This window comes from Schistocerca serialis, chromosome 4 (assembly GCF_023864345.2).
Source record: "Schistocerca serialis cubense isolate TAMUIC-IGC-003099 chromosome 4, iqSchSeri2.2, whole genome shotgun sequence".
NCBI classification, from domain to species: Eukaryota; Metazoa; Arthropoda; class Insecta; order Orthoptera; family Acrididae; genus Schistocerca; species Schistocerca serialis.
The window spans coordinates 493,153,976-493,173,300 of NC_064641.1; the positions used below are offsets into that span (position 1 = coordinate 493,153,976).

At 45.4% G+C, this 19,325-nt stretch overlaps 1 protein-coding gene and 1 non-coding gene across 2 annotated transcripts in view; both read right to left on the reverse strand.

Moving 5' to 3' along the window:
• LOC126474570 (tRNA dimethylallyltransferase-like) overlaps window positions 1–19,325 on the reverse strand; it is a 493,205-nt gene that overhangs the window by 345,006 nt on the left and 128,874 nt on the right. The window lies entirely within an intron of this gene.
• Window positions 10,956–11,028, reverse strand: Trnat-agu (transfer RNA threonine (anticodon AGU)). Its single transcript has one exon. It is a non-coding gene; the product is annotated as a tRNA-Thr (tRNA).

The window sequence follows — 19,325 nt, forward strand, 5'->3', positions numbered from 1 at the left end:
ATCTGCGGCGGACACTTGTGAATTGAAATGATAATTAAATCAAGAACCTACGCTGTCGACAGGCGTTGATTTACATCAACGGGGACAGTTGAAAATACGTTCCCCGACCGCGACTAGAACCCGGGATCTCCTGCTTACATGGCAGACACTCTATCCATCTGAGCCACGGAGGGCACAGAGGATATAGCGACTGCAGGGACTTATCGCTTGCACGCTCCTCGTGAGACCAACATTCTCAACTTGATGTCCACACACTACACTCATAGTGCCCCTGCTCATTACGCTCATACTCGCGGCAGACAATCTTACCGAGTCCTGTAAGGGTTCGGGCAATACGCGTGCATCCGCACAGAAAAAGGTCAATGGCCGCTTAGACATAACTATATGAAGATGGTGTCTGTCACGCTGGTTAAATTAATAGCATGTCCGAAAGAACAGATACCATCTTCATATAGTTAAGGCTAATCGGTCATTAACCTTCTTCTGTGCGGATGTACACGTATTGCCCGAACTCTTACGGGAGTCGGTAAGATCGTCTGCCGAAAGTAATGAGTGTAATGAGCAGGGGCACTACGAATGTAGTGTGTGGACTTTAAGTTGAGATGTGAGTCTCACGGGGAGCGTGCAACGGATAAGTCCCTACAGTCGCTGTATCCTCTGTGCCCTCTGTCGCTCAGATGGATAGAGCGTCTGCCATGTAGGCAGAAGATCCTGGGTTCGAGTCCCGGTCGGGGCACACATTTTGAACTGTTCACGTTGATATCAACGCCTGTCGACAGCGTAGGGTCTTGATTTAATTATCATTTCATTCTAGAGCGCTGCATGGTCACCATCTTCATATACTTATGAGTTGAGTCTAAGGGGCACCCGCAGACGGCGAGTTCGAAGATGACGTCACAGGACTAGCTGGCGAGTTCAAGGCGATTATACGGAGCTCATTTCTGATCTCTGGTCTCCTGGACCGGGACTCCAACCCAGAACCTTGACATCTGTTCGCCATATACTTTCTTCAGGAGTTTTAATCCCATGCGGTAAGCAGGTGGACTTACGAGAAGTTTAGAAGGTAGAACTGTGGTGGGAGTAAGGGCGCGAGGACAGGTTATGAGTAGCACTGGTTAAATTAATAGCATTTGCCGCGGAAAATAAGATTTCAGTGCTACGTAGGATGCCTGATCCGCTTCAAATTTTCTTCGGAAAGCAGTTATGACATTAGCACATCATTTTACTATACGTTTGGCTGGGAGCACTATTTTTGACGCGAACATTTTTCATTTGTTCGGATGAAAGCACGACATATACACAAATGCGCTGATCTAAGACTCGTTTGGAGGTGAGCCGTAAGATTCTCAGCAGAAAATCCTTTGGAGGAAGCATCATCCGGCTGTGTACAAGAATTCTTTTCCTCGATGTTCTGGAGTCATTATGTTTTAACCACGCTTACACTAAAAATGGATGTCGACAACGATTGAGTTTTTTTCGGCACTGACTAAGCGTTTGCCGCTCATCACAGGGAGAGGAAATAATAATGGAGTAATGGCGCTGTGTGCAGACGCTGCGCCGTCTTCTGCGTCCCTATGGCAATAGCCATGCAGCTACAGAATTCCGGCGCGCGCCGTGGAAAAAGCAATTAAAACGGCCGTTAATTGAAATGAAGCTTGCGACGCGGAGGGCGCGGTTATTAGGTTTGCCTCCTCGCCCCGCTTCTTACATTCCGCAGACGGCTGGCGCAGCGCACACGCCGCCGCATCGCATTTCGTCTTTTTTTCCTCCTCCCACCACTCTCCCCACCGTCTCTCTCTCTCTCTCTCTCTCTCTCTCTCTCGGTGTGCGCCCTCTCCTGAATGGACCTTAGCACACAACCAACACCGAGGACAACCGCTGGAGGTCGTCGCCTGGCAACGCGTAGTCCCCCACACCATCGATGTCCGCGGCGAGGAGGATCCGCAGTCGAACCGTGGGGGAGACGAAAACTCTGGTCGGTGCTGCTGCTCTCGTGCTGCGCTTCGTGAAACAATAAACGTAAAGAAACGTTAAAAAGAGGGGAGAGAGAGAGAGAAGGGTCGGCTCGGTTCACTCCAGCTGAGTTACGGGAGACAAGACGGCAAATCAACAGTCCCAACACTTCACAGCGGGCCGCTTTTCTTTCTGCTTACTCACTCCGCTTCAACCTTTCCTTAAGTGAAACACGCCGGCTGATGACGCAGTGCGACACACACACACACACACACACACACACACACACACAGAGAGAGAGAGAGAGAGAGAGAGAGAGAGAGAGAGAGAGAGCCAACCCATTCATGAAAGAATGAGAACACTAACGTAATTAGTATAACGCGAGTTCGGAAGTTTGAACCGTGACACAAGTATGAGGGGCAGACATATAGATTTCACTATCACCTCGCAAAAGTAATGAAGTAATTTATTTATTTACTGTGTGCATGTCTTCAGTAAAAAAATTGACAATACCAACGTCATTAGAGAGGGAGCACAAGATTGGACTGTTTCGAGGATGGGGAAGGATATTGGCAGTGCTCTTATCAAAGAAACCATCCCGGCATTTGCCTTAAACAAATTTCAAGACCGCAGCTACATTTTTTCGAGGTGATAATTAAAACTAATCCTCCTAGCTTAATAAAACTGTGTGCCGGACCGAGACTCAAAATCGGGATCTTTGCTGTTCGCGCGCAAGTGTTCTACCATCAGAGCTGCCCAAGCACGACTGCAAGGTCTGCAGGAGAGATTCAGCGAAGTTTGGAAGGTAGGAGACAATGTACTTGCGGAATTAAGGCTGTGACGAGGGTCGTGAGTAGTGCTTGGGTAGCTCCGTCGGTAGAGCACTTGCCCGTGAAAGCTAAGGTCTCGAGTTCGGCACACAGTTTTAATCTACCAGGAAGTTTCATATCAGCGCAAGCTCTGCTGCAGAATGGAAATTTCATTCTAGAATCATCCTGTTTGTCTTTGTTGTTACAGGATTTTTTGCCTTTGGTAGTGTTTTCAGTAGCAATTTATTAAAGTGTATTCATTACATTGTTATAGCTCCCCTGCTAGAATAAAGTCATAGGTTATTATTAGTTTGGTAGTATTATGTGCATATGTTATTCTAACGCAGTGTTCTATCACTGATTGTTTTTATTTGGTTTGGGAAGTGTATATAAAAACTTGATATAAAAAAGTAAATGGTTCTTTTATTTCATATTATTAGCTTCATGAAATGATGTATTTCTTGTTTCGGGATTCCAATGGCTGCCTGTTTTAATATACTCCTTTTATTGTGTATGCTTTGGCTGTTGGCACATTTCACAAGAGTTTTCCAAACGCTGAAGCACCCTGTAAAGCCAGTTTAATACACTCAACACTTTATGATCCAGGGCCAGCTGCTTATTGTATGTTGCGTGCGTTAATGCACGTGATTAATTCGTACTGAATTTCTTTGTATTTGTGACTGAAGCTTCACGGAAATTGTGTTCTGCACATTCCATGCCTTTTTAAGCAATTAATAAACTGTTTCCGATATACACACACACACACACACACACACACACACACATATATATATATATATATATATATATATATATATATATATATATATATATGGGAGGGGGGCGGGGTTAGCCCTTCCACCCTATGAAAAACCTAATCACCATCCCTTGTTGGTTGTCTCAACTTTGACTGTAAATTGCTTCCAAAGGTTAACTGCGGAGTCGTCACACAAACAGAATAAAATTACAAGGTGAGATTAACCACAAGATTTCTTCATACCACTGCCCAACTGGATCATTGAGGGTCTATACCCTTATTTTATGCGTACTGCCCCTTACGCCAAAGCCGGCCGGTGTGGCCGTGCGGTTCTACGCGCTTCAGTTTGGAACCGCGTGACCGCTACGGTCGCAGGATCGAATCCTGCCTCGGGCATGGATGTGTGTGATGTCCTTAGGTTAGTTAGGTTTAAGTAGTTCTAAGTTCTAGGGGACTGATGACCACAGATGTTAAGTCCCATAGTGCTCAGAGCCATTTTTGAACCTTACGCCAAACAAATTCTCACACATAACATACTAACTGTGAATTACTCTGTATTCAGCACGAAATAGTATATGCATACTGTAATTTTTATCAACGAGAAGCAAGTGATACTGCGATAAAACAGAAAACAGTTTTCATGTAAAATGTATCTGTGATAATCGTCGCCGCTCCGAGATTGTTTTCTGATTGTCTTCCTTTTCCTTCCTGCATGCCGACTAGAACAGACATAAATGTAATATAGTCTGTTGCTGTTTGAAATAATGATCATTGTGTGAGTCAAAACTGCTTTTAAAATGTTCAAATGTGTGTGAATTCATAAAGGACCAAATTGCTGAGATGATCGGTCCCTAGACTTACACACTACTTAAACAGACTTATATTAAGAACAACACACACACACACACACACACACACACACACACATGCCAGCGGGAGGACTCGATCCTCGGCGGGAGGGGCCGCGCAATCCGTGCATGGCGCCTCAAACAACGCGGCCACTCCGCGCGACAAATTGCTTTTATTTCAATACTACCATTTCTTTCCTGATAAATGGACTACGAAAATAAAATATTTCGCCGTTTTTAACCGAGTTGGAGACGGTATGTTTGGTGACGGAACTTCGGGCGCCTTCAGCGCTCTATCACTGAGCGATGTGGCGCATTCGGGAGGACGACGGTTCAAACCCGCGTCCGGCCATCCAGGTTTAGGTTTCACGTGATTTCCCTAAATGACTCCAGGCAAACGCTGCGACGGTTCCCTTCAAAGGGCACGGCCGATTTCCTTCTCCATCCTTGACGCAATCCGAGCTTGTGCTCCGTCTCTAATGACCTCGATATCGACGGGAGGTTACACTAAATCTTCCAATCTTCCTTCCTTCAGCACTCCTTCGTTAAATATTCTATTGTTTACGCTGAACTTCCATTTTCTAACGAAGTCCGATAACCTTTTTTTGCAAAGTATTTTTACATGTTTGTGATAAGATTAGTTAACCTGCACGCTCAAGCTTCATCAAGCATACCGCCGACCAACATGGAACGTCGGTTGTACTTTTACATGGTACTGATAAATTTAACAAAAGAGAGTAAAACATGTGTGGATAAAAATCCTACGTCAAAATCGCAAATTTTATTTATTGATTACTGTTTTTTTCGGCTCATTGACGAACCATCTTCAGCTCAGTCTAAAATGTTCTTCAACTTGTGACAATCATTACACATGGTCGTATTCTTAGAACTACGTCGCTCTTGAGTTTTCTACAATCTCCCTCCGCCTGACATTGTTTTGGTATTGTATTGTATTGTATTGTATTGTATGGACCTGGGGCCTAGAAACGACGGAGAGGATTCGTCCCGCCATAGCCCTCAGTGGTTCACAACCACACAACAGGCCACAGCAGTCCACCAACCCCACCGCCGCCCCACACCGAACCCAGGGTTATTGTGCGCCCCGGCCCCCAATGGATCACCCCGAGGACGTCTCATACCAGACGAGTGTAACCCCAAATGTTTGTGTGGTAGAGCAATTATGGTGTACGGGTACGTGGAGACAGTGTTTGGGCAGCAATCAACGACATAGTGTTACTGAGGCAGAATAAGGGGAATACGCCTGCATTCACCGAGGCAGATGAAAAACCGCCTTAAAAACCATCCACAGACTGGCCGTCACACCGGACCTCGACATTAATATGCCGGGCGGATTTGTGCCGGGGACCGGCACGCCTTCCCGCCCGGAAAACAGTGCGTTAGACCGCACGTCTTAATCGGGCGGGCTATTCTTTGACATTGTCAATGGGGGGATGTTCGCCCCTGGTAGCTGAGTGGTCAGCGCGACGGAATGTCATACCTAACGGCCCAGGTTCGATTCCCAACTGGGTAGGAGATTTTCTCCACTCAGGGTCTGGGTGTTGTGTTGTCCTTATCATCACTTATCATCATCATTTCATCCCCATAGACATGCAAGTCCCTGAAAGACTTGCACCAGGCGAACGGTCTACCCGACGGGAGGCCCTACTCAAAGGGCATTTCTGTTTCCAAAGAGGAGATAAGCAGTATGTTAATTCAAAACATGTGTGGATAAAAATGTTCGTCAAGATCACAAATTTTCTTTATTGATTGCCGGTTTCCATTCGTTAACTAGTCGTCTTCAGATCAATCTACAATGTTGTTCAGTGGATTGTTTCTAAGAATACGACGTTGTGTACGGATTATCGCACACTGAACAACGTTTTAGACTCATCTGAAGATGGCTCGTCACTGAGCCGAAACCAGTAATCAATAAAGAAAACTGAGATCCTGAAGTAGGATTTTTATCCACACACATTTAAAATCAACAGATCGTGTATCTCCCCATTGACAGCGTCAAAGAGTAATCAAAGGGAATAACTTAACAGTAATTATTAAAAGTAAAGTCTCATATTTAAACAATCTAACAATACTATTAAGCAAAGCAATCAAGTCAAGTAGAATTCTTCAAATGTTTCTTTTTGCTGAAAACTTTAAATTTCATTATATCGAAAGCTAACTAAGGCACGAAAGGAGCGCTTCAACCGAAAATTATAAAAAACAGTGCATGATCCTAAGTCGAGTTGTGTGAAAAGAGGAACTAGTGTTTGGAAATGAACATTCGAGGCTTAGCAGGGCTTGAATGCGTAGTGCGCGTGACATATGTTTGTAAACTGTTTGTGTTTCATAACAAACAACTGCATGTAAGCGCCGGCCGTTGTGGCCGAGCGGTTCTAGAAGCTTCAGTGTGGAACCGCGCGACCGCTCCGGTCGCAGGTTCGAATCCTGCATCGGGCATGGATGTGTGTGATGTCCTTAGGTTAGTTAGGTTTAAGCAGTTCTAAGTTCTAGGGGACTGATGACCTCAGATGTCAAGTCCCATAGTGCTCAGAGCCATGTGAACCATTTTGCATGTATGCACAACTCTAATGCTCCACATGGGTTGTTGTGCACGGAGGAAAAAACCATTTCTCCTTTAGGGCGCCGAAGAACACGAGGTCTTCCAACCGACAACGCCATACGACTTTCATTTGAACAATAACTTAAACTGTCAACTGAGTTCGTTGATTATCGAAGATAAAGCTGAGACTCATACGTCTCAAGGAAAATGTATTTCCGTTAGGTCAATAGGTCACCTACGTCTGAGATGCAGGCAGGGTTCCCAGTCGCGTTCTATTGCGTGCTGTTCCAATATGGGAGAGTGTCGGTAAAGTTGGCGATTTAAGAAGGGAAAATGGGCTGCAGGCGTGAACTGAAGTCTGTGCTAAGGAGGGCACTGGTCTAGGGGTAGGGGTCAGCACATCTGCATAGTAAGCAGGAGACTCAGGTTCGACTCCCGTACTTGGCACAAAATTGAATTCATTGCTTCAGCTTCTTTCCTCATCAAAGATAAAGTTGAAACTCATACGTCTCCAGGAAAATGTATTTCCATCACGAGTTCGTGCATCCTGAATACTGCAATCACGGCGATTATGTACGACCGTTGACCCCGACGTCCCTCATAGTTCCTCCCTGTGCAAGACACGGCTAGTTTAATACTGGACGGAGGCAGGCCGCGGAACGGTTTCCGTTTTACGGCCGAGAGCGATTTCTCGCTTCTATGTCGTCCGCCTGCAGCCTAGGCACGTCCCCGCATTCCGTCCAGGGCGAGTCGAAAGCGCGGCGGCTAATCTGGCCAATCGTGACATCGGATCGCCGGCGTGCCGGCTCGCCGGGCGCAGCCTACCTGCGGAGGGACGGCTGAGCGGCCTGCAGATACACATCTCGGCCGGCCCGAGGCGCGACTCAGCCGACCGTGGGCCGGCGCCGACAATGGGGTCATCACCCGGTATGGATTTCCGCTACGGTCGCATCTGGGCAGCTCTGCCGCGAAGCCGATCACAGGGGGACGGGGCAGCAGCGCAGGTCGCCACCCCGTGGCGATTCCGCCCGTGGCCTGCCACAGCTAAACCCCCACTAAATCTATAAACGGGCATTCATGGGATGCACACAGGACAACATCAACAAGTAGCATACTGTTGCAGTCTCCAGTCCGAAGACGAGTTCGCTGCAACTCTTCAGGCCAACAAATCCTGTGCAGTTCTCTTCCGCCGGCCGCTGTGACCGAGCGGTACTACGCACTTCAGTCTGGAACCGAGGCCGCGGCCGGCCGCCGAGCGGTTCTAGGCGCTTCAGTATGGAACCGCGAGACCGCTACGGTCGCAGCTTCGAATCCTGCCTCGGGCATGGATGTGTGTGATGTCCTTAGGTCAGTCACGTTTAAGTAGTTCTAAGTTCTAGGTGACTGATGACCTCAGATGTTGAGTCCCATAGTGTTCAGAGCCATTTGAACCATTTGAAGTTCTCTTCCTCTCTGTGTAACTGCCCAAACCTACATTTACACAGTCCAGTCACGTTAATGCGACTACATGTCAGAAGCCTGAATAACCTGCGCGTATCTCTGCAAGACGTGCAGGAAGAGAGTCACTGAGGTTCTGGGAGCTACCGATACGGATGTGGGCCGATTCACACTCAAGTGTCGTGGACAGTTGCACTAGGTTCCTCGGTTGAGGATCCACAGACGAGCAGCCCGATCGAGGTGGTCCCACAGACTGCCGATTGGATTTTAATCCGGGGTGCTTGGTAACCAGGGGAATATGATCAACGCATCTTGCTGCTCTTCAAATCACGCATGTACACTGGGAGCTATGTGGCACGTCTTGCTGAGGAAAAACAAACTGCCTGTGGAGGCGGCAATGGTCCCAAAGAATGAATGCATACTTGCGTTGATCCAATGTGTTTCCAGAATGACGAGACCACTTAGGGAATGCTACGAAAACGTTCCCGAAATCATAACGTTCCCTCCTCTGGCCTGGACCCGTCCGACAATAGTTGCAGGGCCGTACACGCGATCCATCTGAAAATACCACCTGTCTCCATTCAGTGGACGTCCAGCCGCGGTATTGGCGTGCAAATTCCAGCCTTCGTCGGCGATGAAAAGCTGTCATCATGGGTGCATGATCCAGGCGTCTGCTGCCGAGGCACATACACAGCAACGTTCGCTGAACGGTAGTTGTGGAGAAAATGTTGGCAGCTCCTTGGTTCATCTGGGTGGTCAGTTGCTCAACTGTTGCACCTCTATTCGCCCGTACACATTTCCGCAGCCGTAGTTCACCCGTCATCTATGGCCTGCGGTGCACCACAAGGTTGCTTCGCCGCCGGGTTTGGATAGCGCCATTTTGCATGCGCGGCATATTCTAACCATGGTGGCTCGCGAACAGTTTGAAAACTTTCGGAAATGCTTCCACTCTTGATCCAATATTCAATTATCATGCCCTTTTGGACGTCAGATAAATCGCTCAGTTTCGGCATTACGACAACGACTGCACTGTTAGCCGCGTCCCCCGCCACGCTTTATACAGGGTGAGTCACCTAACATTACCGCTGGATGTATTTCGTAAACCACACCAAATACTGACGAATCGATTCCACAGACCGAACGTGAGGAAAGGGGCTAGTGTAATTGGTTAATACAAACCATAAAAAATGCACGGAAGTATGTTTTTTAACACAAACCTACGTTTTTTTGAAATGGAACCCCGTTAGTTTTGTTAGCACATCTGAACATATAAACAAATACGTAATCAGTGCCGTTTGTTGCAATGTAAAATGTTAATTACATCCGGAGATATTGTAACCTAAAGGTGACGCTTGAGTACCACTCCTCCGCTGTTCGATCGTGTGTATCGGACAGCACCGAATTACGTACAGATGCAAAGGGAACGGTGATGGACCTTAGGTACAGAAAAGACTGGAACAGCACATTACGTCCACATGCTAACACCTTTTTATTGGTCTTTTTCACTGACGCACATGTACATTACCATGAGGGGTGAGGTACACGTACACACGTGGTTTCCGTTTTCAATTACGGAGTGGAATAAAGTGTGTCCCGACATGTCAGGCCAATAGATGTTCAACGTGGTGGCCATCATTTGCTGCACACAATTGCAATCTCTGGCGTAATGAATGTCGTAACGCCGCAGTACATCTGGTGTAATGTCGCCGCAGGCTGCCACAATACGTTGTTTCATATCATCTGGGGTTGTAGGCACATCACGGTACACATTTTCCTTTAACGTACCCCACAGAAAGAAGTACAGAGGTGTAAGATCAGGAGAACGGGCTGGCCAATTTACGCGTCCTCCACGACCTATGAAACGCCCGTCGAACATCCTGTCAAGGGTCAGCCTAGTGTTAATTGCGGAATGTACAGGTGCACCACCATGCTGATACCACACACGTCGACGCGTTTCCAGTGGGACATTTTCGAGCAACGTTGGCAGATCATTCTGTATGTTGCAGTGCTCTCCGATACACACGATCGAACAGCGGAGGAGTGGTACTCAAGCGTCAACTTTAGGTTACAATATCTCCGGATGTAATTAACATTTTACAGTGCAACAAACGGCACTGATTACGTATTTGTTTATGTGTTCAGATGTGCTAACAAAACTAACGTGGTTCCATTAAAAAAATCGTAGGTTTGTGTTAAAAAACATACTTCCGTGCATTTTTTATGGTTTGTATTAAACAGTTACACTAGCCCCTCTCCTCACGTTCGGTCTGTGGAATCGGTTCGTCAGTATTTGATGTGGTTTACGAAATATATCCAGCGGTAACGTTAGGTGACTCACCCTGTATACTGTCCGCTGTCAGTGCTGCCACCTGCTGTCTTGTAGTGGCTATTGCATGTTGATCTCTAACACAAGCTGTTGTCAGATTAATGTGACTCGCACATGTATCTGAACCAGCTTACTGTACTCTTATTATGTAAACTGTAGATGGAGTGGCGACGTGGGGGGGGGGGGGGGGGGGGATGAAAGGGAAGGAACTATTGGTATCAGCTGCATCGGGACTTCATGCGAAATCAGAGGCGATGAGTGAAAATGTGTGCCGGACTGGGATTCGAACCCAGGATCTCCTGCTTACTAGACTGTTGCGTTAACCACTGCGCCATCCGGGAACAACGTTTATCGCAATAGCGGGGACCTTCTTCGCACGCTTCCCGACCGACGACATTCGCACCTAGCGCCACCAATCTGCAGTCCCCGTGGATTTCCTCCATGCTCACTGCTGCGATTGTCGTAGGAGGGTTAAAGTAACTAACCATCCGCAATGAAGCTGGTGGATTCATTGTCTATCGAGACGAATCAGAACCGGACATGTCCGATAGAACAGACACCACGCATTCATATACTTATTGTAATCAAGCCTTATTCTCTGTCTACAGTTTTTGCCCCCGCACATTTCTCCCCATCCGCGCGGAGTTTCCGCTTGGTTTAGGGCGCCATGTCACGGATCGCGCGGACCCTCCCGCCGGAGGTTCGAGTCCTCCCTCCAGCATGAGTGTGTGTGTTGTTCTTAGCATAAGTTAGTTGAAGTAGTGTGTACGTCTAGGGACCGATGAGCTCAGCAGCTTGGTCCCTTAGGAATTCACACACATTTCAACATTTTAACATTTCTCTTCAATGCCAAGTTAAGTAATCCTTCTCTCCTCAGAATCTGTGCTACCAATAATTCCTTTTTTCACTCAAGTTGTCCCATAAAGCTCTTTCCTCTCCAACTCGATGCATTACTTACTACACGACCTACTCATTTAATTCCCAACATCCTTCCGTCACACCACATTTTGCAAGCTTCAATTTCCTTGTTGTCTGAACTGTTTATAGTCCAAGTTTCACTTCACTACAAGGCTACACTCAGACAAATAACCCCAGAAAATACTTCCAAACATTTAAATTTAAATTCGATGTTAACAAATTTACTACTTCAGAACGCTGTTCTCGTTGCTCTATATTACACTCTCCTTACTTCGGCCTTCGTCAGTTGTTTTGTTGCCCAAATAGCTAAACTCGTCCATCGTTTCTAGTGTCTCGTTTCCTAATCCTTTTCGTTCAGCACCGCAACACTTATTTTGACTGCACTGCAGGGCTTTGTTTTACTGTTCTTCACAGTCAATTTATAATTTTAAGATCCTATCCATTCCGTTCAGCTGTTCTTCTCACAAGGGAAGGCCACGATGTTCGGATCACAGATTTACTTCAAAGTTTGTACACTTTTATAGTCCATTAGAAAAACATAATGTGCGAGCGATGAAGTGTATTCCTTAGACGATTTCGAGAAAATCGCAAGAGAAGTTTTACGTGTCTATGATATACTGGTGCGTAGTGCCCCTGAACACGATCTAGCGGCAGTCGTGTGGTTGCTGTATTGAGTTTCGCACATCTTTTTTTTTTTAATTTATATTCTTTTCCACAATATTTATATTATTTCGTACATATTACATTTGAAAGCTAATATGATGGAGAGAAATGTGCATTCAGATGATATTTTATTGAATTTCCAATGTTATTTCGCTGTTGACTAATTTTTATTATTACAACAAATATTACGCAACTTTATTTTTCTATGCAAGTTAAAAACTTTATCAAGCGCTTTCAAACTCGTTCCTATTGGACTGACAACGAACGAGAAATTGCTTCTTGTGAGGATGTTGTTAACGTATATTCAATCGCACATCGCCAATTTTCGGCACTGTTATTTACGAAAATGCGTAACGGAAGGTTTGAGTGCAAATTGTCAGAAGAGACGTTTTTCAAAACGTCAATGAGCTTTGGTTTCCCTTAGAAACTCGGAATACTAGTCATGCACGGGGAAAACTGTATTCATTCGTTGTAGTAGATGCTGTTTTAATTTGTGTTTTCCGTTTATGTATGAAAAATATCATGCTGCAAATTTTAATGTCGAAATCACACTGATGATTAAACGTACATTACCCTCATATTCTGCCATTGTCTTATTAATGAAGTTATTGATTCATTTATTTATCGATGTTTGACTTGTGTTTTCCAAGCCCGTCCCTTGTTCCTGAAACCTGTGTCTGCAGATCGAAGCGTCCAGATGCAAAGCAGTTCTCGGTACCTTACACGATTGCAGGTAGAAGGGATTTCGGAAATCGTAATGCGTTTGGTTGTTTACCTGTCGAAAGTCACAAATATAATATTTGTTGTGATATAAGAATTTGCAAAGAAGAAAAGGACATTGGATACCAATAAAAGTTAACACAAATACGCGTGTCTTTCCATTACATTACCTTTCAAACATATGTATGACATAATATGAGTAGTGTTGTAAAAAATATAAATTAAAAAAAAAAACATGAGCGGGACTCGATCCAGCGATCCATCAATTACGAACCTTTTTTTTTTTTTTTTTTTTGGCAGCAGTCACAGTCTTTGGTATTCTCATATTTCAGAAACAAATAAATAAATAAACATGATAAATGATAAGACGTTATACAGAGTAAATGACTTTCGTTGTTGATCTTTTTTCTTTGTTTTACATGATTAGCAAATGGCTACTATAGGGGAGCACATGAAAGTGAAAAACAAATAAGCCGCAAATGCATCCGTGAATAAACCTGTGAAGGGAAAATGTTTAGGAGATGAAGAGAAATGGAAGTTCAGAAAACTAGGAAGGCTTGCTGCGCCGTGCTAGACGTTGCCTCACCGTCAGGAAAACGTCCGCTCTATCTTTGGAGGGGGCCTCACTTGCTTCGGGTGGCGCGTTACATCGGGACTCCAGCTCCTGCGCGGACTGGCGGAAATACTCTGTAAATGGTTCGCGGAAGTGGCCAGACAGTGTCGATATTGGGAGAGGGTGTGGTGTGATAATTGGAGACGTGTCCAGAAGTCCGCCGGGTCGACGATGTCGTCCCAGAAGAGGTAGCTGATAGCCATACCACTGAACCACGTAATGCGTGCCACTTCGATGATGGAAAGCAGGTAGCGTGACGCTGCATCGGCATGGTAGGAGAGACGTGATGTGGGGGTGCTCGGAGGTAGAAAGCCGCGATCTTCTGTACAAGGGTACTGCTGCTCCACAATCTAAACGGTGTAGATCCGTAACTTCGACACTGTACTTGACTCAGGGGCAAGTCCACCAGTGCGATGCGGTGCAGTTTCTGTCTTGTAGTATATTTGCCACTGACTAGAATGTACCACATCGCTGTGGTGTCAGTGGTGTGGCATGCTTGATGGATGGTTTTGCATACTGTAGGCCTTGGGACCGAAGGGTGGAGCCGCTTCGATGAGGTTCCAAGATGCTACCCCAGGTGGGTGTAAACTGAATGTGCGCAACGGAAAATACTGAATGCGAAAATGAAGATTTGGCCCTGTCTGACTACCCCCTGAAGCAGATCTTAGGATCGCTTAATGGTGATACTATCTCCTCCTCCTTGCTCTTTAACATATAAATTACAACATAAAAATAAATGAATGATTAAGGGAACTAGTAACTGCAAAATGATAAATGCTGTTTCTGCTTATACATTTACTGTAGATTAAAAACCCCTTTATGTATTAAAAATGATTATATGTCAACCACCAATGGACATAAAGAGGTACAAATGAATTTCCTAACTAATATATTGATCAACTACCCAACCTTGCACCTTTTTATGGCTACGCGGTCTAATATAAATAACGCGAGATGACTGACATAATCTGCGTACCAAACACTAGAAGACACTACTTTTGAAAGATGATCTACAATGGTGTGCAACCTCAGTAGAAATAAAAGTTAAGTGATCACAGCTCTTTAGCTTTATAGCCCTAATAAGCCGAAACAATTAGCAATATCACCGTACGTACTGCGTCCGGTGCGTCGGAGTGATGGTTCTCGTACATGTCTGCGACGACGGAAGAACTCCAGCCACAAAATATAAAAATAACTCATTCAGAACTAGGGCGGCAGAAGACGGTCATCTGACTAGTATAATCTAACACTGTCTTCTCTTCTCTGCGTTCTACAGACGAGCAACAAGCAACAAGGACGGAGTTCAGATAACGTCTCAACGTGAGTATAGGCAGCAGAAGTGCCTCAATCACTGAACGCTGCGTACTCAATGACAACTTCCTACCCAGAGGCGGTCCAGAATCGTATAAGTTCGCAACAGTACAGTGCCTAACCGTTCTAACTATAAAATCTCCTGAGAGCAAAGGCAGCAAGCCCGTCTGTACCAACAAAAGCTGATGCTGAGCGACCATCAGACACGGGGGCTCAAAACGTAAGTCCTCTCTCTCTCCACCGCTGGCTTCCCAGTAAGGCTCGACTCCCCTTCCTCGTAACTGCAGAAGGCGAATCATATTCTCGAAACCACGGAATATTCTCCCTCTCTAAAGATTCTTCCGAACGCCGACCAACCATATTTTAGACTTTTGTCGTCCAGCGTGGAAAGTTTGCGAGGAAATACCTATTCCTGTTAATTAGGAATTCATCCAATAGTACGCTTCTCAGAGAAATCCTCGGAAATAACCCAGCCTGCGTCATTTCCGGGGTAACGCTTCCTCGTTCCTGTCTGTGGCGTCCAAGATTTTCAGAGTTTCCGAAGTATTATCCGGTTATCCTTCCGGCCGCCGCTGTATTGTGCTTCAGCGCTTAAGTGCACTCACCGTCCGTCTTGGGATACATCTTATATTAAGCAGACCAACACACCTGTGTGGGCTTTTCCACCCAGGGCCTGAGTTACGCCTGCTGTTTCATTTCCACTGGCGTTCCACCCTCTACTAGTATAAGCAATCATTCATTACGCCATTTTGATAAAAAAGACAATCCATCACCTTTCATGCAGTAAGTGTTAACAGTTATCTACAAGGTATACGTGAAACTGTCAGTATTCACATATACAATGTACAACCTATCAAATGATACCTAATTCTGGTTGTAAATCAAGGCAAAGTATGTAGATGAGTGCTTGTAAGGTGCGAAATTATAGCCACCTTACAAGGGTTCAGGATGGGGACGGTCGGAGAAGGCGGTAGATGTCGTGGACGATCGTCTTCCTGGTTCTTGGGAGCTCGGTGCATATATACCTGTATTCAAATACCTAGAGGTGATATATGTGCCGCCGGCCGCGGTGGTCTCGCGGTTCTAGGCGCGCAGTCCGGAACCGCGGGACTGCTACGGTCGCAGGTTCGAATCCTGCCTCGGGCATGGATGTGTGTGATGTCCTTAGGTTAGTTAGGTTTAAGTAGTTCTAAGTTCTAGGGGACTGATGACCGCAGTAGTTAAGTCCCATAGTGCTCAGAGCCATTTTTGATATATGTGCCAATGACGCGGGCCTTTCCACAACCGGAGCACAGTATTGGTGTAAAGCACCGTGGACCTAAATCTCACGTTAACCAGAGCGACGCCACGATCCCGCTTCGGTAAGGTGAGGCCACCATACTGGACTTTGAAGATGCGCCCGGAAAATGTAAAATACCCTAAGGCCCCCTGTAGTCTGGTAGCCAATGTCTGATGGTCAGAATTTGCGCGATGTGAGGTATCCGGGTTGCCAGGTGTGTACTGACAAAGGTGACCCTCTGAAATATTTTCAGCGGACGTAATAGGTGATTCTGTATGCCTGGCCGGAGGCGTTGCAGCAGCGCCCGAAAACTGATGGCAGAGGTACGGCGAAAGTCTCGCAAGTACAGAGCTTGAATCGCAACGCACCGCTAAACCACTGACACGTAAAAATTCTGAGATTTTCTCGAAACTGGCTTCGTAGTACGCCTTAATACCTGCATATATATTGTCGTAATGGGCTATTAAAAGAGTAGAATTTAAGTAAATTGTTGTGTCTATGACAATTACAATGTGGTGCCCCGAAGCTTGCAGATATTTGAAAAAAGTAATAGGTCAGAACCACCGACAATAGGTAACAGAGAACCTAGTATTTTCGATCAACTATCATAGTCAGGTAACATAATATTATTAACATCAGTGCCGGCTGGTTTGGCCGAGCAGTTCTAGGCGCTTCAGTTTGGAACCGCGCTACCGCCTCCGGCATGGATGTGTGTGATGTCCTTAGGTTAGTTAGGTTAAAGTAGTTCTAAGTTCTACGGGACTGATGACCTCAGATGTTAAGTCCCATAGTGCTCACAGTCATTTGAACTATTATTAACATCAGCCGGCACTGTATACTTGCAGTGCCGTGAAAAAACACAATGAAAAACCATCCTGCCTCACTGCAACTGTTGTCAACATTATAATTTTTTTAGTATATTAATAATGCAACAGTAGGGGTTCTTAACTATGATGTTCCTCATTTATCTCGAGCGCGAGGCTACAATAAAATACAATAGCATTAAATAAATTAGTCAAAATTGCTTTCCGGAAACGACTCGAAGCCTTTTATCCAAGCAGTGCAAATGGAGGGGGGGGGGGGGCTATTTTACGCCACCCGACTGAAAATATTATCACAAAGTAGTATACTGTATACTTCAAATTTTGGAATTAAATTTATTGTTTTTAATGAATTTTTACCATATTTTATATTCGTTTTATATTTTTCAGTTAAATGTAATGAAAAACACGCATCAGCTGCTATATACTGCCGGTATACACTGAGATGGCGGGCCGTAGTGGCCGAGCGGTTCTAAGCGCTACAGTCTGGAATCGCGCGACCGCTGCGGTCGCAGGTTCGAATCCTGCCTCGGGCATGGATGTGTGTGATGTCCTTACGTTAGTTAGGTTTAAGTAGTTCTAAGTTCTAGGGGACTGATGACCACAGCAGTTGCGTCCCACAGTGCTCAGAACCATTTGAACCACTGAGATGACAAAAGTCATGGGATTCTCCCTAAGATCGTGTCGAATTTTCTGTTGTCCGGCAACAGCTCGATGTGGCATGGACTCTACAAGTCGTTGAAAGCCCCCTGCAGAAACACTCAGGCATGCAGCATCTATGGCTGTCCATAATTGCGGAAGTTTTGTTGGGTGCAGAAAGCTGTGCGCGAACTGATCTCTCTATTACGTCCCATAAATGTTTGATGGGATTCATGTAGGGCGATCTGTGTGGCCAAATCATAACTCGAATTGTACACTACGTTCTTCAAACCAATTTCGAACAAGTGTGGCCCGGTGACATGGCGCATTGTCATCCATAACAATTCTATCGTTAATGTTCTCCAAGTAGCAGAACATAGCCATTTGCAGTTATTGATCGGTTCAGTTGGACCAGAAAATCCATGCCATTTTATGTAAACACAGCCCACATTGCAATGGAACCACACAAGATTGCACAGTGGCTTGTTGATGATTTCGGTCCATAACTTCGTGAGATCTGCGTCACACTCGAAGCCTACCGTCAGCTCTTACCAACTGGAATCGGGTCTCATCTGACCAGGTCGCTGTTTTCCAGCCGTCTAGCGTCCAAGGGGTATGAGGTTCGTTCGAGCAGTTGCCAACAGCGCCAGACAACAGGCTGTACTGCGCATGCGCAGCTACGATGACGTAGGCAGTCCGTGCTTGGTGCTTGCTCCGCTCATACGCTTTTCGTCACATTTCTGTGTGGAATTTCGTGCGTGGTGGGGCATCAAATGACCATGTGCAGCGCTATGGCATGTTGTTGAGAGGATCTAGGTAGTTGTATCTGGAGCAGTTGTGTTATCAGTTCTACCCAGATAAGAAATGCAAATAAGGAAGCAGTTTTGCATTTTGCTAAATGGTGACTCTGAGATTTTTCTTTTTTTAATTCGTACTTACCATATTGTTATGCAGCATTTCCAATCAGGTTTACATCTACACAGCACTGCAAAAATGGTTCCAATGGGTCTGAGCACTATGGGACTTAACTACTGTGGTCATGAGTCCCCTAGAACTTAGATCTACTTAAACCTAACTAACCTAAGGACATCACACACATCCATGCCCGAGGCAGGATTCGAACCTGCGACCATAGCGGTCGCGCGGTTCCAGACTGTAGCGCCTAGAACCGCTCGGCCACCCCGGCCGGCACAGCACTACAAAAAGCTAGAAGATGGAATATAAATTTGTTTGAAAAAAAAAAATTAAACAGTTTCTTGAGCAGCTTACAGCAGAATAAAGGACAATAAATTTCATACTATTTCAAACTGTGTAAAAAATTAACAAGGTAGGCTGTGAGGCAAAGAATCAGTACAACTGACAGTTTATATTCTAGTCTAGGAAGAAATATAAAGCGATGTGGGGGGTTAAAACGATAAAACACGGTATGCTGCCAGTCTACAATTTAGCGGCATTCTATAAATTTAAGATGTAAGCACAAATTAAGAAATAACTTCAGGCCTAGAGGAAGTACTAAACAAGTGCCTTGTGATCGAAAAACATTGTTTCACGGAAGGCAGATTTGTAAAATTCTGCTACAGCTGTCAATGTATTAGAAACAAAATATTTAGTTCAAAAGTGCTGACCAAATTTGTCTACTTAGTCAGCTTCAAGTCAATGTTTACGTATGTTCGT